The 23,432-nt window shown below is 42.2% G+C and overlaps 1 protein-coding gene across 10 annotated transcripts in view; it reads right to left on the bottom strand.

Annotated features, from left to right (window-relative positions):
- The window catches only part of Dab1 (DAB adaptor protein 1), a 1,106,217-nt gene that overhangs the window by 246,298 nt on the left and 836,487 nt on the right, over window positions 1-23,432 (bottom strand). Inside the window, exon 3 of one of the 10 annotated variants that reach the window (XM_074080005.1) lies at window positions 23,230-23,278. The exons of the other annotated variants lie outside the window; for them this stretch is intronic. The gene's annotated coding sequence lies outside the window, so the exon portion shown is untranslated. The remainder of the gene's footprint in view (window positions 1-23,229; window positions 23,279-23,432) is intronic. 10 annotated transcript variants of the gene reach the window in all.

The raw sequence follows: 23,432 nt of genomic DNA, 5'->3' as shown, positions 1-23,432 counted from the left end.
TTTTCATTTTTGGCATTGTTAGTTGGCTTTTCATCACTGGGACAGAATACCTGACAAAACAACTTAAGGGAGGAAGGATTTATTTTGGCTCATCGTTTCAGGCCACTGACTGGCTCCATTGCTTTTATGCCTGTGGCAAAGCAGAAACATCATGGTGGAAGGACATGGGGAGGAAAGCTGCTGACCTCATGATCAACAGGAACTAGAGAGAAGAGGCCTAGGACAAGATTTACCTTTCAAAAGCATACCCCCAGACACTCACTTCCTCCAGTCAGGCCCACCTTCCACAGTTTCTACCATGTCCCCATCATCCATTCAATTATGAATTAATCAGTGGATTAATCCATTGATTAGTTCACCACCCACATGATTCGATCACTTCCCTGATGCCCCACCTCTAAACACCACATTGGGGACCAAGGCTTCAACACATGGACCTTCAGGGGACATTTCATTTCCAAACCACAATAGGTAAATATAAAATTAATATTTATAAGAGTGAATTTAAAAAAAAATTCTTCAAAGCAGCAGGGAAATAGTCATTAGTATACTCCTATTATAGGAGCTGAGGCTCAGGGGAAAAGAGTCTCACCAAGGGTCATATGGGTGAAAAGATGCCAATAATGCCCACCTTCCAAGTAACCATGACCGCTTTTCTGCTTGACCAATCACCATCCTCCCCAGGACCTTTCCATCCTAAACATCCCAAACACAGACAGGTCTTCTCTCCTTTATTCCCACCAGAAATCATCAGGGCATCCTGGGCTGCTCAGACTATGCTCTGCCCCTGCTAACCAGAGCGGGGCTGTTTGTCCTTCTCTTCTAAGTCAGAGACAGGATGATTTCCATGCACTTTTCTCCCAAATCACTCTCCTCCTCCATAAACTGTGTTGCTTTCTCCCCTTGTAATTATTCTACATTTTTGTACTTTGAACTACATTTACCATCTGCTAGCCCAATTACGCAAATGATCCAAATCCTTTTGAATCTGGTTAAATTGTTTGACAGGATTTGCTCACTCTCCACTTCTAAAATCATCTGTGAACCTGGATGTGACACAGTCATAAATAGATGGGAATGGGAAGTGGGAGGTAGGGTGGGGGGGCAACATGGAAGAGTGATGTTGAGGAAAGAATGGGAGATGCAGGCTTGGCAAGGGGAGTGAGCTCTGTACCCATGTCCCCAACAGCCTGGGAGTTAATCATGTCAACCCTGAATGTACAGGCTCAGTACCTTTGATGTCTCATTTCTACTTTCTCTTTTCCTTGGAAGATTTTTGTGAGTATTAATGAGACAGGTTTGATTAAGCAACTTGGAGAAAGACACTGCATAGCTCATTGCCATCTGGATAGTGTTACACAGCGAGCTGCTGCGAACTAGAAACATCAAAACTCCCAGTTGTCAACATTCTGCCTTGGCTGCACAGGGCCTCCTCTGCATCCAGGCCCCTGTTGGACCTCTTTGGGTTCAATGATCACAGCCAACTTACTCTAGCAAGCGCAAACTGGGAAGAGAAAACACAGACCACACACGCAGCAGTACTGTCCTTAGAGGACTTAGAAGAGAGGCCTAGCAGCAGGGAAGTGAATCAAACAATGAGGCAAGCCCTACAGGGAAGGAAGCAGAAGATGTTAGAGGGAGGAGAGTTCCCCAGCTCAAGAGTAATAATAGCAGTTATTCCAGAGAGAGAAGTAGCTGAATTATGTCTACAAGCAAGCAGGGCTGACCTTGAGAGAGAGAGAAGAACACCAGGCTAAGCAAACAGCACTTGCCAATGCTCACAGGATGCAGTGTAGGGAGAGTCTGGTTTCTGGTAAACAGGTACAGCAACAGTGAGAGACTACAAGGCACACAGAGTAGATGTCACCCAGGGTGAGGGCCATAATGTAGACTTTGCATGGGTCATGATAAAACTGGGCACAACAAGGAATAAAGAGGGAACTAACTGGGTTTTAGAGGACTCCTTCCCTCGGGATCCTGCTGCTGCTGCTTCCTGGGCTTCTGCTACCCTGCCTATCACATATCAAATGAGTAAAAGAGAGGAAGACTTCAAGTGCGCTATCAGAGTCTTCACAGCTTTCCACATAATCAGGTTTTTTTTTATTGTGTTGTTGTTTTACATCAATGTCTAGCTCTTCTCATTTGCTATTTTCTTCAAGGCTTTAATCATCCTCAGAAGACTTCTGGAACTTCACGATGTAGGCATCAGTGAACCCTGCACACAAACTGTTCTTCCCAGCATCAGCCTCACCAAGCTGCTCTTCAGATGGGGAGAGACTTGGCCTGAAAACCTTTCATTTGTCCACCCTGCAAATGTGCACTGAGGCCTACAGTGTACCAAGGCTTGTGCAGGTGCTTAGACCTGAGAGAAGAGGACAGCACAGCCCTGCTGCCTCCAAGGTGAGTGAGCTTCAGTGTCGGTGATCCAGAGTGCATGTAATGCTACAGGTGGGCAGAGCCACCATGGACTGGGGCTTGCTGTGTGCCAGGAAGTACAGCAAGCATTCTGCACCCGTTTCCTCACTTGCTCTTTAACCACCCTGTGGGGGGAGATTTCTTGGCACACCTTTTTGGCCCTTGATGAAACTGAAGCTGCATTTGCCCAACTCTAGTTACTTATTTAAGCTCCTAGCATTTCTAATAAAACATAGAGTCTCAACTCAAACTCAAGTAGTTTGAATTAAAGCCTGGGACCTAAGCCACTGAGAAATCAACTGACTGTTACCAATTAGTGAAACAGGATGAACCTTACAGATCCTCACAGAGGCTGCATGGTATAGGAAAGGGCCTTCAAATGCTGCTCTAACCCAATTTCCACCGTGTTTTACAGACAAGGAAACTGAGGTACAGAGAAGTTGGCAGGTGACAAGGAAGGGTTGCCTCACATTCAGGGTGATTTCAACATCCATCGATCCTCAGCACACCATGTCTGCAGGACTGGGGAAGTTCTAAAGAACCACACTAAGACAAGTCTTTTAGTCAGAGGGAGGTGTCTTCTCCCATACCATGGAAGCATGGTTAAAAGGCTTACTTTGGAAATAATCAGCCTTGGTCTCTGCCATCTTTGCTGAGTGATGTTGGGCAAGTTACTAACCTCTCTGTGACTTAGTTTCTTCCTCCCTTTAATGATAATAGCTATCACATTGATTCGTTATGTGAAGTAAATGAGTTACTACATATTGGAGGCTTGGAGCAGTGCCTAGTCCATAGCAATCATTCAATAACAGTTAGTTATGTTTGTGATTATACTCCTACCTTCCCAATTTGTTCATATGCATGGTAAAATAACACTTACAGCAGTGCCACTACCACCCCCAGCTCTGCAAGAAACACATTCAGTCTGTATCTAATTCCTCAAACCTTGAAATGAACCTCTTTGGGATCTGAGATATTTTCTCAAGTAAATCTGTACAGTAACCCTATCCACCCAATGACTAATGGCTTTTGTTTCATAATGAGAGACACTAGTGGCTACTGAGTCTTCCCAGAGGTTTCTGCACTTTCAGTCCAGCCCTACCCTCACAGTCCCTATAGCAGAGTCTCCATAATTTACTTAGATAACAAATGAGGTGTTTATCTCAGCTCCCTCTGTTCATGCCAGCTGAGTGTAGGCCCCGTAGAAGTAGTGATCGTGCCTATTTAGTGATCTTGTCTATTTTGGTGTATCCCAAGCAGCTAGAATCGTCCATTTATGTGTTAGTCTCAGCAAGAATCAGGCCTACTTCCCCCTGGGAAGCTATAAAGAGGGGAGAAAATAACAAAAGCATCACTTGCTCAGTACCTGCACATAGGAAGGACTCAAGGCACCTTCTGACTACTGAATGAAGTGTCAGACATGCCACCAACCAATAGCGACCTTGGATAAGTCACTTTACCTAAGTAACTGTCAACTTCCTTACTTGTAAAAAGGACTAAATAATATTAAATGAGTATTCAAAATACTTTACCAAATTAGGTGTGGTAAAGAAAAGTTATTGTTGATATTATGTATGCAGACAGGGACACTGATAGACATGCATCCATTCTTTCACTCATTCTTCTGGCCAGTACCTGTACTACTCAGATTCATTTGCCCAGAGTTTATTGGTTGTATGAGGAAGAAATTTTGAGAGGAAGGGGAGGATTTGCAGCCAGTCAAGAGGGGGAAAAATGGAATTGAGGAATGCAAGTCAGAGGGCAGGAAAGATACACCTAACATGAGCTGGCAAAGCTATTCAACATGTAGACCATCAGATCTATTAAAAGTTGTAAATGCTTTTGTCACTGTGCACTGGTATTCCCATAGCACTAATAAGGAATCTGAGCCTCAGACAGATGAAGTGACTTACTCAAAGCCATGTAGCTTTATGTGCCAGAAGCCACAAATGAACATGCTTGACTGGAGTCACATCACATGCAATTTACAAGGCAAAACAATCAAAGGGGAGGTTGGCTTGTCTTGGAATGCTCCTGTCGACCTAAATGTCATGATTCATACTGTGAGCTGGAACATCAGGGACTAAGTCCTGGGCCATTGCCTCTGATGCCTTCCCTGGAGTCACTCACAAGGATGAAGATGGATCACCAACCCCACAGCTTTGTCCAAATCTGTAGTACAGCCACCAGCAGGGCTGCAATGTTAATTAGTTGGCAAGACCCTAAAGGAATTTTTCCTTCCTTTTAAAGTAGTCAGTGGTTTTGGTCATACATCCTTTCAGCTTTTACTCATAGCTCCTTATTGGAAATTCACTTGCATGTGTAAGAGACTCTTTGCATCCATTCTCTCAGTTGGGGCAAGACTTCCCCTTTGAAAGGTACTGAACCCATAATGTGAGATGTGATCCATTTGAGCTCTCCTCTAGGTGACTGTCATGGGGCATGCACTTCTCCCATCTCTACTCCCAACTAGATTCTAAAGGGAAGAGTCCCCCGGGAGTGCTCTCTGATCCTGGAGAAATGGATCATGTACCCCCAAAGTACCAAGTGATGGCCACTTCCCAGGCATTACAGAACACAGCTGACTTGAGCCAAGTGTGGTCGGTCCGGCAGGGCAGAAAGACCCATGAGCTCCACATGTGCTCCAGGAGTAAGAATGTGCTCATGGAAATCCTCTTCCCTGAGGAACTCATGGACTGTGACTGTCTGACTAGTGTCTTAAGTGTGTCTTTTATGATCAGCATGACTTAGTTGAGTTTGTTAACCCCTTTGAGCCAAAGTTTCAGCATCTGTACAGAAAACACCACTTTTCACTAATTGGCCTTAAAGAATTAAATCATACATATAAATGTCTCATGAAACACCTGAACTTAGTCAGGGCTCCTTAACAGTAGCTGATCCTTACAGCAATATTAGGTGCAATGGCAGTGGCAGTGGTAGGAGTAATATGGCAGTAGTACAAGACACAGCTTAAGTCAATAAACAACTGAGAGAAAAACTGTCTCAAAGCCAAAGTAGCAGGAAAAGCTGCAAATCTTTCAAGGTTGGGGAGAAACTCAAAAGAATGGCAGGTGGGCTGGATGCCATTCACTAAGAGCTAGTTTTCTTCCAGTAATTTTCATTATATTTGTTATCTCCCTAAATCTTAACAATGGTTTCTAAAAGAAGAAACTGAGACTCTGAAGTGACTAGATGACCTATTCAAGGTCATAGCTGTTTCATGGTAGAGTCCGGATTTAAGCTCAGGTGGTTCTCATTCAAACCAGTACTTTACCCTACACCATAGAGACAAGTTATAGATATCAGGAATCCAGGCTTCCCAAGTGCTCATAAACTCAAGTCCTGGCCTGGGAATAGACCTTCTTTTATGTCCCCAATTCTTATATGCATATACGTATGCACACTTTCTGTGTATATTGTGTTGTACTTAGTTAGCATTTTGTATTAGATTCAACCTGGTGATATCTACCCTCTAGCCTTTCCAAACAAACTGTAAATGCTTTGAAGAAAATTGCCTTTTTCTTTTCTGTACCTCATTCCATCTTTTTATCTCAGAATAGTGCCTAAAATATAATAGATGATTTGCTAAATATTTATTGTTTTGTTTTGTTTATTAAAATGTCTCAACTGTCTAGAAGAATTCTGGCACTTAGAATTCCTCTAGGCATTTGGGCTACTTCAATAAACAAAACACACAAAAAAATGTCCTGCCTTTGTTGAACTTATATTCTATCATAGGAGACAGACCCTCAGCAGGAAGCATAAGAAATAAGCAAATTAAACTAGGATTACTGAATGAGATGAATGAATGATAGGATGAAGGACAGCTATCTGGCCTGCCTTTTACTCCTTTCCAATCTAATCATGATCATATTTTCAATCATGAATTTCACAGTAGTGTTACAACTTTCACAGGCTTATTCCTGATTTTTTCTGTGCTTCCATCAGTCCTGCAGAGAAGTCAATTATAGAATCATCTGCCCCATTTTGTGGAGGAGGAAATTAAGGATCAGAGATGTCATGTGCTTTAGACAAGGTTGAATCCTTACAGAGTAAGGACCCAGATTATGAAGCCCAGAGAAGATCCAAGGTCATCTCCAGCTCATCCTCTGCTCTCCAGGGCTCTCACTCCCTTTGGCTGAATTCCCTGCCAGCAAAGGTGGAGTAAAGCTCAGTTTTACTCTCTGGAATTTTTCTTTGACTCACTGAGACCTTGGTTTTAGCATTTTTCTGGTCATCCACTTGATATTCTTGATGCATATATAAATATCTCAGCTGACAATAACAATATTAGTGATCCTAGTAACAAAAAATCAACTGCTTACCTATGTTGTCACTCTCAGTTTCCAAGGAGTTTTACTATAAGTTCATTTGCTCTCTAGACAACACTTAGAAGTATGATTGACAAAGCCTGGTGCCATTAATTTCATTTTGTAAATGGGGAAACCGACTAGAGAGATGAGGAGACTCCAGAGTTGGCATAGGTGGTAAGTGGTAGAGCTGAGTGAGAAGCCACGCCCTTCTAGGATACCAGTGGGCCCCTTGCTGGAACCCCAGGTGCCATGGATGTGCTACAAGTAACTCATTCACTGCCTGCCCATCCCTTCCTCCTTCCTGTGAGTCAGTCACTGCCGTCATGGCTCTCATTTTCATGCGCCTGATTTGTGCAGGATGTGCGTTCTTGTGTGGAAGCCTGTAAAATCTATTTATGGACCTAATTGTCAGTTTTCATGAGTGACAGACATACAATGATTTGAGTACCTAGCTTAATGTGTCTGTATCTGACATTTTAAACAGAACTCTCTCTTCCCCTCCCTGTTCTTTTAGGAAGTAATTTGAGATAGCAGGTATTTTTATATTCATATATCTTTAATTATATCTACACAACTGTCAGAGATTAATGATTTCCTCAATCTGGCTCTTCTTAAAGGAGAATTTGGAATTCAGGAAACACTAAAAAGAACTCCAAAGGATACTATTGGTAACATAGACATTCCTGGGAGAGGGGGCTGGCTTTAGTCAAGTTTGAGATCTCATTGTAGATTAATTTTGTGCAATGTTTCTATGAATTATTGAAAAAGCAGCACTCGTGTGGACAGCAAACATAAATGGATCTATACATGTAAACTAATAAAAAATCATGTGACAGCCGGTAAGCAGGCTATGAGCAGAAATACACTCCTACCCTGGGAGAAATCAGTAACAATAGGTCCCAGGTGGTATTTATGTATTTTGACCCCAAAAGAAAATCTCACCATCACCTGGAATCAAACTCAATCTAGAAGGACAAGGTCAGAGAGGACTTCAGAAAGAATTTCATCTACCTCTCCCGCTTGATTCCACAATTTCTGCTGCAGGAAACTCATTTAACAAAGGCTGTTGGGTGCCAGGCATATGGCAGCCTGGGTCACATGCTAGGCACAAGGCAGGGAATCAAGGAATCAAGGATCTCCCAATACAGAGGGAATAAAAATGAGCAAAGAGGCATTTGGAAACAATGGAAGAAAGGCACTGAGTGGTACTTGTATACTGCTATCAGAACAGAAGCAGAAAACTGGGCACAAGTCGTTGGCTGACCAGGTATGTGATGCTGAACAAATTAATTTCTCTCTCATCCCCAGTAAGATAGATCAATAAAATTTTCCCTCTGTGAGCACTGAATAAGATCTACTTCTTCCCTCCCAGAACCCTGGGCTCCAACATCCTGAATTTCCCACCATTCCTCCAAAACACTATGAATCCTCATGTCTCAATACACAGAGCTTCTCAGGTGGGTTGTGTACATGTTCCCTTTGTTTAACAAATACCTCATCAGCTTTCATGATTGAGTTCCAAAGCCAATTTCCTATGAAACCTTCTCTAAGCATGGAGGTACATTTATCATGCCTCTAATTCCTAAAAGAATGCCCCCATTAAGGGACATATCACACTGGGATATAGTGATTTCATTGCCTGTCATCTTCAGTTTTTGTCTCGTGAAACAGTGACTTATATTTTATATCCTAAAGGTTTGGCTAAGGGACTTGCCTCTGGAAGACAGATACTCAACAAATTGCTGCTTAAATGAATGGTGAATGGATGGATATATGGTCAAATAAATGATGAGTACTATGTACAAAGTCACTGTTCAATGAATGTTTACCCTGTCACAGATGCACAGGTACATTCATCTGATGTTCATTATTCACTACAATTCCACAAAGTAGACTTGGTCTAACTAAACTGTGGCCTGGGTGCTGAGAGATACAAACTGACATCAGTGACAGGCAATATTAGGCCTTTAAGCACTTTAGTAAGCTCGTGGTAGTTCCCCAAAGATACTGTCATGTCACAACCCATGGATCCTAAATATGTGACCATATTTGAATAAAAGATCTTCAGAGATGCAATTAAGGATCTTGAGATGAGAAGATCATCCTAGATTATTCTGGAAGGCCCTAAAGCCAATGAAAGCATCCTTATAAGAGACATACAAAGGAAAAGACTATGTGAAGACAGAGCAGAAAGAGATGAGGCCACAAGCCTAGGAATGCTAGAAGCCAGCACCAGAGGCTTGGAGAAACAAGTGAAAGACTGTCCCCTTGAGCTTCCATAGGCAGAACTCTGCCCATACCTTGATTTGGACTTCCAGGGTTCTGACCTGTGAGAAAGTAAATTTCTGTTGTTTTGAGCAACCACGTTTGTGGTAATTTGTTGTAGCAGTCTTGAGAAATTAAGAGTTTTCTCTAACATTCAAAGCTCTTCATCAGCAATGATGAGATTCAGATCCAGGCCATCTGATTCTGAAGATTTTATGTTTTCTGTGGTATTATGATTCCTTGCAAGGGTACTGTACATAGGGAGACCCCTGCAACACTGCAGTGCAAGCTCTGACACTTATAGATACCCAGATCCTACCTCTGGATCTGGGATACCTGTGATTTTTTTGACAAATGTTCCAAGAGGATACGTTACATGGTGGAGTTGTGAACAACATTGAAGTTTGCAACTTTTAGTCTTCCAGGACTGAATTGGGACCCACTCCAAAGCACATGTATAACACAGAAGGGAGAGTTAGGGAAAGGAAGCAGATCAACTTAAAAGCTGAGCTCTGTCTTCTCCATGGGCATCTCAAGTTGTGTGGGAGTGAGTGGGGGTTAGGAGACAATTAAATAAGAGTCGGTTTTAACCACAGACATTCCAACTCCCCATAGGGTTTATTAAATCATCTATAATTCCAAGAAGCTGAAGTAAATATTTAATATTTGATTCCTAATCCATAAATATTTACATGTAGGGATTTCTCCGTGTTCGACAAACCCATCAGAGGATTTGCACTTTTAGCAAGTGTGACTAAAGAAACCTTACAATTCCCTACCCCAAAGTAAGGTGCATCTGGCTGTTTTGCCAAGAGTTGTAGTGCAGGGAACAGACTGTCTGCACCTGGGGTGAGCAAAGATCACTGAGATGGTGAAGGACTTGGCTTTGAACAACCATGGGGAAGAGGAAGAAACAATGGCAGAGAACATAGACACAAAATCCTCCCCTGCATTGGCACCTTCAAAAGATTTCTGTGGCATTTCCTATTTGTTAACTTCATGGTCATTAACATTCAAAGGGACTTCTACTGTGGGAAGTAGTGATGCACTGGCAAAAGGAAATTTATTTAACTCTTCTTGAATTCTCCCTTAGGAACCTTGGAATAAAATCGGCAGGATCACTCAACTTATGTAAACCATTTTATCAAGGTATCGTTTTATTTATTAAAATTATTTACTTTAAGTTTGTGACATCCAGCTGGGAGTTGAAAATTACAAAGATTAGGTTCCTTCCTTGAGAGGTTCATTACTATCTTCCTAAACGACCTAAAATAACACCAGAATTGTCAGTCATTAACATATGCTATGTGCCCGGCTCTCTGTTAGGATCCATACAAGGTGAATCTCCAATTCTAAATTTTGATTTCAAGGATGACTAAAGAGACTGCAGGCTAAGCAGGCTGTTCAAAGTTCTACTTTTCAAATATTGTGGGGTGAGGTTTTAAATACAGCAGATCTGTCTAAGGCCAGACAGACAAAGGACACTTGCCAGCTCTTCAAATAAGGAAACTATCGTAGGGACCCCTCACAATGGTACTGGAGAAGCTGAAAAGCCATGGGAAAGGAAGTTATCCTGGGATTAGAGGGAGCAGAAAGTGGCTACCAGCTTGGGATTAAACCAATAAAAGGAGGTGGTATATGGACCAGAGCTCCACCTGAAGATGGGGCCACTGTGAGGCTGGAGTTTGCTAGGATTATTCTGCAGGGTGTAGCCACCAAGAGAAAAGCGATCAAGTGGGAACTGTAACTCAGGGGTGACCTAACTTCTGTCAGAGCCATGGCCCCAAGAAGAAGGAAGAGACCAGCTTCTCCTTCTGCCCCAACCTCCTCTAGTCCCGCACGGGGGCCTCTCACTCATTGAGAGGAGCCCCGAGCCCACCTTCAGGAGAGCAAATGTAAGTAGAGTTTGTAGGTGTTGATTCTGTGGGATATATGGAGTGTCCTGCATTACAGGTAAAGAGTGAATCTGAAAGGAAACATGCAAGGAACCAGTGTTTCAGACCTGTCCTAATTCTTAGTCTTCGCCCTTGCTGTCAGAAGTGCTACCCTATCAGAAGCACTTGGGGGCTAGAATCAGAGTTGCATTTGCTCATCTTGTGATCCCAAGCAAGGCACATACACTCCGTGCTTCTGTTTAGTAAGAGCAATGGATGGAACTATCTCCCCTGCCTGGGCCACTGGTAGAGTTGTTAGGAGGGTAAGGATGGCGTGTATGGGGTGCTTTGTCCCTCAGGGCCCTACTTAGTTATGTCCAGGGTGACTTCTGCTCACCTGGAACCCACAGATGGGTTTTCTTTAGCTTAATAATACAGGATACCCAGATTCACCCAGTCCTCCACTCCTTCCGGAATATTCCCTTCACCCTCTCACCTGACGTGTTCCTTGCTCCACTCCAGCTACCTTGCTTGGCTCTTTCCTTTCCAAGGGTATTGTCTGGAGACTAGGAGGGGCTCACGTTAGGGAGTGGCAGGCTGGCCAGGGAGAGGAAGGTTAGTCCCTGGTAATCCTCTCTAAATCACGGGTGGCGAGAGGTAGCAGACAATCATTTCTTGTGAGTGAGACAAGATCAAAGGATTAAGGGGTTTGAAAGGGGTAAAGGAGGCTTGGAGTTTGGTCAGAATTATAAAAGTCAATCTGCTGAAAAGAACAATCTAGCCAAAGGTCCCTTTGAAAAGCCTGAATTCTTTTAGGGTGAAAGGCAAAGAAAAATTCAAGCACTGTTTTTCTGACCATGCCACCTTCTGCCACATGCTCCATCCTGCACAGCACTCTGGGAGATAGGAAGCCATTGTCTGAGTCCTAAAGTCTTCTTACAGAGATGACATCATCCACTATTTATTGAGCCTTCAGCCCATGTCAAACATTCAAACACTCTATGTACCATGCTGTGTTGTTCTCATAAGGACCCTGCAAGCAGACAGAGTATTTTCACTTTTTCAATGAAGAAACTAAGAGGTGAGTATTAGGCAATTTATTTTTTCTATGAATGATCAAATTTACTAGGATAGCTATTTGTTAAGTATTTACTGTGTTTCAAGCACTATGCTTAGTGTCCATAGCTGAGTCTAAAACCATGAGAGGCAGTGTTTTCCCAAAGCATGGAGGAAGGACAGGGCCTGAGAGCCATGGATAGCCCATATCCTCTCATCATGTTCACAAGTGGCAGAAGCAAGACCCCAGTTCAGGTCTTTTGCCCACTAGAACAGTTTGAAATACTGTTCCTCATTCGTTCATTCATCTTGAACACTTGCTATATAAATAAATATTGGTCACTTACTAGATGCCAGGCATTGATATAGGCATTGATGTAGGCACTGAACACTAGCATGTCCTCATGGAGTGGGCACTCCCCTGTGACATTGCAATGTACTGGTGAGACCCCTTCACCAACAATCACTGAGCACCTGCTAGTGCCAGGCCCATGCTGGCCCCAGCATCCTGCACTTGCATGCACAGATGAGGATTCAAATTAGGCCAACTGGAATATCACTCCTGGGCTGTCTCCAGGACTCAGCACATCAGCTGCACCAGGCAGAATCTGGGGTGGAGATGGAGTGGAGATATGATGTGAGCCAGGGAGGGAGTGTTGGTATGATGCAAACTCAGGCTTCCAAAGAGTTCCACTCAAAAATATTTAGGTCAGTTACCCCAGCTTAACTGGAAGTTGGAAAAAGCTAAAGCAAAAGCGGCTCTGTAAGCCATTCCCCAGAAAGGTTACATGACGTCATGATGTTGGCTTTAGCAGCACAAAAGATGTGGCCAAAATGCTTAGTGAACAGGTGTTGACTCATTAAAGTCCCCAAAGTATTCATCTTTCCCAGGCTAATTGGCATTAACGCATGTGGAGCCAATGGTTATTATGTGGTTACTACTGCAGGCTCTCGGAGATCCAAAACATGAAGACATTTGAGATGGGAGACACAGAGCATGACTGTACACAAACAGCCACTAGGGCAGCTCTGCTCTGTGCTTGCTAATGTTTACCATGCTTTGATGGTGAGGGAGACAACTGGTTGTTGGTTTGGTATTATGTTGCCACCAGGAAGTACTTGTCATTGCATAGTGCAATTATTTGTCTTGATGACACTCAGTTCTGTAAACATGGACCGAGCACCCACTTTGTGGCAGGCATTGAGTGACAGGCTGAGTTGGTAAAAGGCAGCTGCCCCCAGGTCTGTGTAGAAGACAGAAGAAGGAGTGAAAGTGCAGCACACTGTATTACAGGTCAGGGCCCAGAATCCAGGGACCCCGGGGACCTGCCTCTCTTTGGCTGGCATGTACAGGATGCTTCCTGGAAGAAGTGGCATAAAGGCTGGATATTTTTGGTAGTAATTCTTATGGAGTCTTTGTGTCAGTGCTCTATGGACTTTGTCCCAAGTCACTCAAAGAGTAGACAGTAATAACTACTGTGTTACATCCCTAACAGTTGAATACACCAGCTTGCCCAAAGCCATACAGCTTAATAAATAAATGGGAGAATTATGACTTACAATCCTCAAGACAGTAACACAATCTCAGAATACATGGCTCTCTGGTGGCTGTGACAGTGGGCAGAATTTATTTAGCAAGATCTTATGCATGCTGGTAACCAGAAGGTGACTCGCACATGTGGCAGCAGAATGGGGACTCTCCTTTTGTCTGTGAAAAGGACAGAAGTGCAAGAATGCCACCAAGGGTTCTTTCTTGGGCTGTCAACCCAGTAACTGCTTTCTGTCCCTCCTTTATCAACTTTTGCAGACTATGAAAGGTTAAAATGTTCTAAGACCAACTGCCCAGGAAATCTGGGCCCCCAACTTCCATTGGCACCATATTTTGACTGACATTTGCCCACCTTTGCCTGTGTATATAGGGTGGCATAAAGACAGAAATCTTACTTGCTAGTTTGCACTTGATATTAACACCTATCCCAGGACCATGGTCCCTATGTTCCCCCCACCATGAATGGGGCAAGGCAGGATCCTCAGGCAGCCCTTCCCTGGGAAACAGTGGACTCCTGTCATGAATGACTTTGGCTCAAGACTCCTGGACAATATAAGATGCTACTCTCCCTCCTTCTCCTCCCTCATTCCCCACTTCCTCCCCCACCCCTCCCCATTCCTTGCAGGAAACCCCACATGTTTCTGATGGCTCCCTTTTCATTTTTACCCCAATGGCCTAAGAAAATCTCACCAGCCCATTTCCTCCTCTCCTATGTTCAACTGGAATCTCACCAGCTCTTGACTTCTCCCTCTATAATTGACTTTGGAGCCTGGTGAGTAGAGATGAAAAAAAAAAGAAGATCTTCAAGCTCCTGTTATAAATGGGAAAATGTGATACAATGGATGCAGTGGGACTATCCTTTAAATATGGGTTTTCCAGATGCAAACTTTATCCTATTAATTTTCACCACTGAAGTTCCTGGGTACCACAGGCATTTTCTGAAATGTACAACTTCTGCAGCGGCTTCAGAAGGATTTCAGAGATGATTTCACCCATCAGGATAGATAATCCTTCAGCTTTGAAATGGAAGATCATAAAGCTTTGCCAATCTATTCTGATCCCAGAGAAAATGGACCGATAAATGAAGATGATTTCAAGGTTTAAAGTCACCTCTTCCAACCCAATCTGTTAAAAATTAAAACTCAGCAAGGCATAGTGAGAAGACTTTTTGACTTGTCATTCTTATAAAACAGAGATACCAAACAGACCCCAAATTCTTCCTGGAAATAACAGGGCTGGTGTAGTGGACAGCATTCTAAGCCTGAAGTTGGGAGTTCCATCTTCCTTTGCCTTCAGCCCTGATCAAATCACCACCCATGCATTTCAGTTTCCTCTTTCAGAAAACAACACAATTACTTCAAATGAGTAACAGTCCCCCCTCCGCCACCAGAAAAGCACATGGAATAGGGTTCAGTGCATGGTAGATATTCAATAAATAATCAACCATCACAATATTGTTGAGTATTATTACTGGTTTTCATCCAGATTAACCAAGACAAAAGTATCAGGCCCCTGGTGAGTTCATTTGCTCTGAATCTAAACCATGGCTTTAAACACTTAAAAATAAAGTTCCTAATGCAAGTTTCTTCTTTAAGAGGCAAGGGAGGGTAAGGAGGAGGATGAGGAGTGATATCTAAGTAAGCATTGGGATGAGCTATTTGTCTGCATTTCCATTCAAGATCTTTATTGAATTTTTTGTTTGATTGGAAGTAGTTCTGATTTTTCTGATGGATATGTGTGTGCTGTCTTCACAGGGGAAAAGGGGAAAAAAAGAGAGAAAGATATTGAGAGAGAAAGGGAGAGAGAGAGAGAGGGAGAGAGAAGAGAGAGAGAGAATATAAAACTCCATACCCACAAGCAATCATGGCTGCCAAGGACAGAAAATTTCCAGTAGACCTGGTCTATAAATTGTCATTTAAATTTGCATTTAAAAACACTGTCTGACTTTTTGATTTAGCTGACTGTATATGAGAGACAAATAATGGAATCCTAATAAGCAGTGTTTAAATGACATCTCCAGTCTCCCAGATAGAGAGGGCGGCAGGAGAATTCTAAGAAGAGAAAATAAATCTACCAAGAATAGGAAAGACAACCAGAACTAAATAGTTGCACTAATCACTTGATGATAGATAGCAGGAAAATGTATCTTTGGCTGTTTAAAATTCGAGATGAATTCCTTAAGAGATGAAGGTAGATTATGAGCTGAACCCCCCTAAAATCATTGTAAGGGGACAAAACTAAGCTCAGCTTTTACATTTCATCACATTAAAACAGATGAACCAAAAAAATCAAGGCACCAGGACAACATATTAAAGTTGATAAGCTGAGGGTAAAAGATGTGAGCTGCAGAAAGCACGTGAGTTCACAGGGATTCACTGGCAAATCTTCACACCAGTGTCTTATGACAGTGGCAGTTCCCATAAAGAGAAGCTCACCCCAAAGGCTCGGTGTCTTCCTGCTGCATGAAGACAAGTTAACACCTTCCCCTGGCCACAAAATAAAGAGAAACAATGCACTGGCTGTAGGATGAAAAGAGAAAGGAACCACAACTGCTAAAAAGAATTCAGTCTGCCACCCCTTAAGAAAGATGAGGCAAACTTCAAATGGACCAGTGAAAAATGACAACAGGGACCATTCTGTAAGGAGGGAGGTTTTGTGAGAAAAGCTAAAGGAGATCAGATTGCTTAGCATTTTTAAAAGTGATAACTGCAAAATGTTATGATATAATTTTACATTTGAACTGTGAGGTTAGTGAAAAAGTCATGCAGAGGTAAATACTCACTAGATTTGGGCTGCTTGTTTGCATGGGGGTATACACATATTCATGCTCATATAAAGAGCCATTGAAAGAAAACAGACTTAGGTGTTAACTGTGCTCTCTGAAGGCCAGGCCATGACTGCAGAATTCTCCCACAGTACTTAGAGCAACTGTTAAAATTGACCGGCATTGGCAAATTACACAAAATCTATTTGCAATCTTTAACTTTGAGAGCAGGAGAAGAAACCACAGAAATCATTATTTCAAAACATCAAAGAAAATCTAATGGAATATAAATTACTGATTCTAGGAAATGTAGGCCAAAGGCCAAAGAATTTACCTAGATAACGTAGGCTTTTCCAATGTTCAACAAATGCTTAATGAGCAGATACTATGTACTAGGTCCTATGCACAATAAGAAATGAATAAAATACACTTGTTGCTTGAAGGAGCTGCTACTCCAAAAGAGGGGGAGCAAGTTCTTATTCAAAAACTGTCTGATCTGCTGGCCTTTCTGTCACTGGAGGACCAGGAAGGGTTTTTTTTAACAAGTATGAATGTCAATTCAATAGGTAGACAATGTCTACAGTAATAGATGACTATGAAATAGTTACAAATTTTGAACTCTGAAATATAAATCAGAACCCCAAGGATCTTTATTTAAACCTCATAACTTCTCAGAAGTCCTTGGACTGCTAAGTGATTTCAACTTACTGAAATGAATTATAATTCTTTCTTAGTTGTTTTTTATATTAGATATTTTAGTCCCTTGAGTATAGGACTTACCCACAGTTTTCTTCTGTACCTACTACTCTGCCTGGTTTTAGGAAATGCTTTAAAGAAAAGTGCAAAAAAACAAGGATCCCAGACCCTGTAATCCCAGCTACTCAAGAGACATACATCATGAAGACTGTGGTTTGAGGCCATGTGGGCAAATAGATAGCAAGACTCATAAACCATCATGAAGGTGCATATCTATAATCCCAGCTAAGCAGGAGATATAGGTGGGAAGATTGCAGTCCAAGGTCAGCCTTGGGCAAAGTAAGAGACCGTATCTGAAAAATAACTAAAAGCAAAAAAGGGCTGATGGCATGGCTCAAGTGGTAGAATGCTTGCTCAGCGAGCTCCAGTAGGAGAGAGGAGAGGAGAAGAGAGGAGAGAGAGAGGAAGAGAGGAAGAGGGAGAGAAGAAGAGGGAGAGGAGAGGGAGAGGGGGAAGAGAGGGAAAGGAAGGGGGAGGGGGAGGAGAGGGGGAGAGGGAGAGAGAGAGAGAGAATTAAAAAAAGGAAAAAAGGAGGGAAAGAAAGAAGGAGCTTAAAGACCTTTAATCATCATGCAGCCCTTACTGAAGTGAACATGTTGATCACTGTTGACCTGACCAGCATCTCTGGATGTTAAAAGCTACAATAGGCACTTTGCATACACACTCACATATTTAATCTTCCTTTATCTGAACCCTACCATAAACCTATTCATTACAAGCTACTATGGTCAACAAAGCATAGACTGACATAGCACATCTCAGGTTCAAGTGCTAACTCTAGTTTCTAGCTATGGGTAGGTGTTCTTAATCTCTATGATTCTTAAAGTTTCTACCTGTGCCTATGAAAGGTGAAAATAAACATTTAACATATCTGGCACATTAGTCTTCTTTTTCTTATACAAATAGTTTTATTTCTTACAAGCTTATAGCGTATACCTCCTATTATTTAATCATAGGCTTGACCTCACCAAAAACATTGGAATTGCAAAACAAGTCTTGCAGAACCTTGTGCAGCAAGGGCTGAAAGAGGCCTCAGTGAGTTGCACATATCAAGCATCAAGCTACCTCTCTTAAGTCCAACCTGACTTCAACACTCGTGGTCATCCATCACCGCCTCAGTACAACGTCAACGTCTTTAACACACACTTGCGTACTGCTGTTAATAAGGGATACAGGGATGATCATTTTCCCAATGATAGAGGTCCTGATCCTTTTTAGGATCACATAATAAGAACATTTTTCATTGTTGGAGATAATTCCCCTTCCCGGGCACATTTGTCAAAGGCAGTTTCCCACAGTCCCGTACATCATCCTGAAATACATGATAAGATTCAGGTCTGCTATTCATCATCTTCCAATGTGAGTTCCTGCATGGCTTTTCTTGCCTCTCATTTAACAATTGGGAATCAAGTTCTCCCTAGAGCAGTATCAACAGGCAGGAGAGGTGAAATGCTCAAGTGATGATGGCCCCAAACTTGAGGGAAGTAAATGTGATCCCAATTTATAAACCTAACTAAGTTATGACAAAAATGTGGCAACAGGAACCAGGCCCTTAGAAACCGAGCTTTTGCTGAGGTTTACTTGATAATTGCTTTTGGAAACCAGCATGCTGTGATCAAATATTCTGTGAGTTGGATTATTAAGCTTGATTTTAAAATTCCTGCTTTTCTTTTTACACAGTAAACATTTTTTTTTTTTTGCAGTACTGGAGTTTTTTGCAAAACTGGGGTTTGAAATCAGGACCTTGCACTTAGGTCACATCCACAGCCTTTTTTTTTTAGCATTTGTTTTTCAGAAAGGGTCTTACACTTTTGTCTAAGCCAGACTCAGACCACAATCCTCCTAACTTTAGGCTTCCTGAGTAGCTGAGATTACAGATGTGTACAACCACTCCAGGCATGTTTTTGACACAGGGTCTCACTGACTTTTTGTCTGGGCTAAGCTCAAACTACAGTCCTCCTCTCTCTGCCTTCCTAGTAGCTGGAATTATAGATGTGAACCAAAACTCCTGGCCAGATTAACATATTCTTAACCTAGCTGAATATGTTTCTTTTTCTGCAAAATTGAGTGTTATCAAACATACAGTTCTCTTATGCAACTTTTAAAACTTACTGTACTCTCTGTCTGGCATTTAGTAGTCCCATAATTAATGTCATGTCCCATTTCCCCACTGGTAATTCTAATTCTTTTTCTCCCAGTTCTGAGGGGATATAATGACTCAGAAGACATAGTCCTTGTCATCTGAAGTTAGCTTACCACCAACCTATCAGGGAAGAAAGGTGGGTCAGTGTAATCCTCACTGATGGAAGGAAAAACTAAGAGCATTACCCGGGTTGAAAGCAGTATGCTCGCATCATAGGAGAAGGAGGCTTAATTCCATGGGGGGAGAGGAACACTAAAGAGCTTCATGGATCTCCCCTACAAGCTGTGTCTCAGAGGACCGAGGACCTTAGCAGGCAGAAAAGGGGCAACCTCTTGCTTCTTTTTTCTTCCAGGTTCAGAAGAGAGCTGAGGCAAACTCACACATGCTCTGGGAGGGCCATGCAGCTGGATGGGTCAGAATGTGCCAATGTGTGTAGGGCACGTGGAACATTTACTGCATTCATGAGGGAATGAGAACTGCAGAACTGCTCAGGGGTTAGGTTCTGGCCTGTGGCATTGACTTTGTCTCGCCTCTCCAATGTCCATCGGTAAACTTGAGATTGGGAAAAACAAGCTACTTTAAAAGGGTCGCTCTAAATAAAAAACCCATGCAAATATTTGAGTAGATTGCCTGATGTTTTCTACTTATGCACAGATATCAGCTAACTCACTACCAGCATCCTTGTTATTGCTGGCATGGGGAAGTGCAATGGGAGGTGACCAAGGCTGATAATATTCATAGATTTGGGGAATTTGCAAAATTTCCTGGTCTGTACTTATAGAGTACTTGTTCCAAATTATAGTCTAGAAATGATGCTTTCCTTTGACATATTATACACTTCAATTTATGCACCATCAAAATCCTTCAAGTTCATCTACTCTTTACATTTTCATATCTGGAAAACACAGGTGACCTGGCATTCTTCTTAGTAGGAAGTTGTTTCTTTGTCCATCATGTGCAGTCTGTGTGTGGTTACCTTCCACTGGCTGCAGACAGAAACAGTGCTGGTGTTCCTATGTCTTTCGAAATACCTAGTGGATTCTGCCACCATTCCCTTCCCTGGCTGAGGCCACCTCAGTCTAAACATGCTACTATTGAAGTCTGTAGGAAGGTGGCTCCCAATGCAAGTACCATGTGGCATATAGTAAAAAGACACCAATCACAAGGAAGAAGTTTAGACCAGCGCTAAGCATGTGGACAGGCTCTAGGGTCTGACACATCAAGGTAAAAATGAGCTCCTGTAGTTAGAAGTTGTGTGACCTCAGATAAGCTATACTTTTCTTTGAGCCTCAGTTTCCTCTCACATAGGATGGAAATACTTGTCTAAAGGTTGTTTGGAAGCTTAAACGGAGAAAACATGGACACACGGGCAGGTAACCAGCATTAGCTCCCCAGTTTCTCTTTTAGCTCCATTTCCCCACAAACCTTTGGCCTAGGCGTGTTCTCTTGATGGACTGCAGACACACTCAGTCTTGCAGCTGCTGTACTCTGACCATCCTGGAAGGGGTGTTGCAACAGGAGAGTCTGCTGCAATCCCAGTATTCTTGGGTACATTGTCTGCTCAGCAAACTCAGAGAGATAATAAAAACCCCATGTTTTCAGTCCTTTACCAATTATCTGCAAAGACAAGACTCTCCAACTCTGAGGAACACACACTTAACATGACTCATAGTGATACCAAGGTCTTAAAGGGCTAATGTGAAGGGCTTTGTTCTTCCAAACATCAAAATTCAGGCCCAGTCACTGCCAAAGGCAGCACACTGAACTTAATGAAGCAGTGGGATGAACTAATATGGCAAATCTTATAGCTCTTACTACCAATATGGCCCACATCATGCTAAATTATGGCACCAGACATGATTAGACACACATCACAACAAGAGAAGTAGCTCACTGAATGGCAGGAATTCTGAATGCCACGTAATAAGGATCTCAAGAGGCAGCTTTTAGGGGAGATGTTTGTGGGGTTTTGGTGGTGGTTGTTTTCAATTTTCTTTCCCCTTGTGCAAATCATTCTCCTGCATACTTTATGATAATTTATTCAATAAACATTTACTGAGTACCATGTGTCAAGTAGTATGCTAGGAACTCCCAGTTAATGGCAGAAACAAATAAATAATCAAAAGTATAGGAGAAATTTGGTAAGTGTGATGATTTGAGTAGATACAGGGTGCTATTGGAACCCCTCCTGAATACAGGGAACTTGGATGAGCTCTTCCATGAGTTCATTCATTCACTCACTTACAGATTCAGCAAATATTGTTGCAAACCTACATCTTTCAACAGTAGTGCTAAGTGGTAGAAAGAAAGTGGCTAACAAAGCAAACAGTCCATGTTCTCACAGATCTCCCAGCTTACTCAGTGGAAATGGAAGTAAAATATATTTAAAATAATATGATTGATATGAGGTGCTTTAAGAGTACACAGAATTGTGTGGGTGGGTTGCAATGGGTAAACAAACATTTCTGGAGAAAGTAATATCTAACTGGAAACTAAGTTCTGTGGAATTAGTTGTGAAAAGAATAAGGAAAAACATGTTCCTGGGGGAATAAATGGCAGGAGCAAAATCCCAAATGTGAAAACAACATGCTAAGACCAGGGGAATGAAATAATTCATTTGATCCACTGAGCAGAGTACAATTATGAAGAACAGGGAGACACGTGCCTGGGAAGAGAAGGAACAGGCAGGCCTCTTCAAAGCCAACATAAGTTGACTCTATCCTGAGGGAGTAGGTGCCCGTCTCTGGAGGATTTAAGCAGGGTGTGACATGATCAAACTTCCACATTAGTGAGCAGTGCCCACAAGTAGCTTGGAGATGGGTAATATGGAAAACCTCACATGAGTGGATTGAAAAGATATGTAGAAGGTCACATGGACTGATCATCAGTGATTAGTTAACTGAGGATGTCAGGAGGCTCAAAATGTCAAGGATGATGACCCAACAAAATGATTACTGAGTATTGACGGGTGACCAGGAGTGACCATCTTGAGTGAGAGAGATGATCCAAGCAGAAGAAGCAGCAGGGACCTAGAGCTCAATGTGGCTCAGGGTAGGAGAGGAAGAGGGATGGAAAAGAAGACAAGACCATGTCAAAGGATGCAGTATGCTGTTCAATGGGATATGCTACTGGAATTATAGGATAAGTTCCAGGAAGAAAGGAGAGGTGAAGGAGAGTTTGATGAAACCCTGCATTTTTGTAAAGAGAGAATGAAGCCTCGAACTAAGGGCAACAAAGAAATCTGTTTGAATGAGTTTGTCTTAAGGGAATAAACACACCAAATGTGGCATCCTACAACAAATTCAAGACCAGAGATAACAGAGAACACAAATATCTCCTTCCTACTGCACATCATATGTTCTGACAGGCAGTCTCACTATAAAGAAATGGACTTCTCGGTCCAAATCATTACTCCTCCCTCCAAACTCCATATCCAAGAGCTTTACTGACCAACCTCAGGGAAATTTATGTTTTCTTATAATGAAATCCTTGATTTTTAATTTTTAAAGCCTGCAAATCATGAAGTCTGTAGAAATCAATTAGCTCACTAAGATCAAAATCCCTGCCAAGCTAGAATGGTACCATAAATCTATATGAGATGACCAATCACACCTCTCCCCCAAAAGAGTGTAGCCCCTTTAACCTCTCACATCTCTCCACCTCTCAGAATTGAGTCATAGGAAAATCTCACAGAAAGCATTCAGGGAAGACAGCACAGACTTAGCACTAGACAGACCTCATGCACCGTGAGCCTGCAAAAAAGCCAGGTGACCTGGACCAAGTCCTTTGATCTCTCTGGATGTTTGGTTTTTTTTTAATGTATTCAATGAGACAGTATAAGACTTTGGCTTATTAGTGACAATTCATCTAAAATGGCTAGGAGGCAGGAAGTTCAAATAATGGCTATTCATAAATGTCTGTAGTTTTACCTCATAGCCCATTTCTCTTTGCAGTTCCAATTCATCTTCTTAGTTATTCTTGGAAAAGAAGAATACGTTTCAAGATACTACAGTTCCTTTTTCTCACTGTAAACCCTACATACCTCTGGAGAAAAAGGCACCTTCTATCTTTATTTGTGTCCTAAAACACGATACCTGCCACACGATCACCATTAGGGCCTGGATTCTTGGAGCCAAACTCCACCTGGAAGGGAAATAATAAGATAGCTCCATGTTGTTGCTATTGTAAGCTTCTGGTTCTTTAGTATAGCTCTAACACAAATGTATGGAACGTGTTCATCTCTAGGTATTTCTAGAAAATAAGGGAAAATGCTCAACTGTGATCTCAAAAAGACAGA

This window comes from Castor canadensis, chromosome 7 (genome assembly GCF_047511655.1).
Source record: "Castor canadensis chromosome 7, mCasCan1.hap1v2, whole genome shotgun sequence".
Lineage (NCBI taxonomy): Eukaryota > Metazoa > Chordata > Mammalia > Rodentia > Castoridae > Castor > Castor canadensis.
The sequence above is the reverse complement of the archived record's forward strand: the minus strand, read 5'-3'. Positions and strand labels throughout refer to the sequence as shown.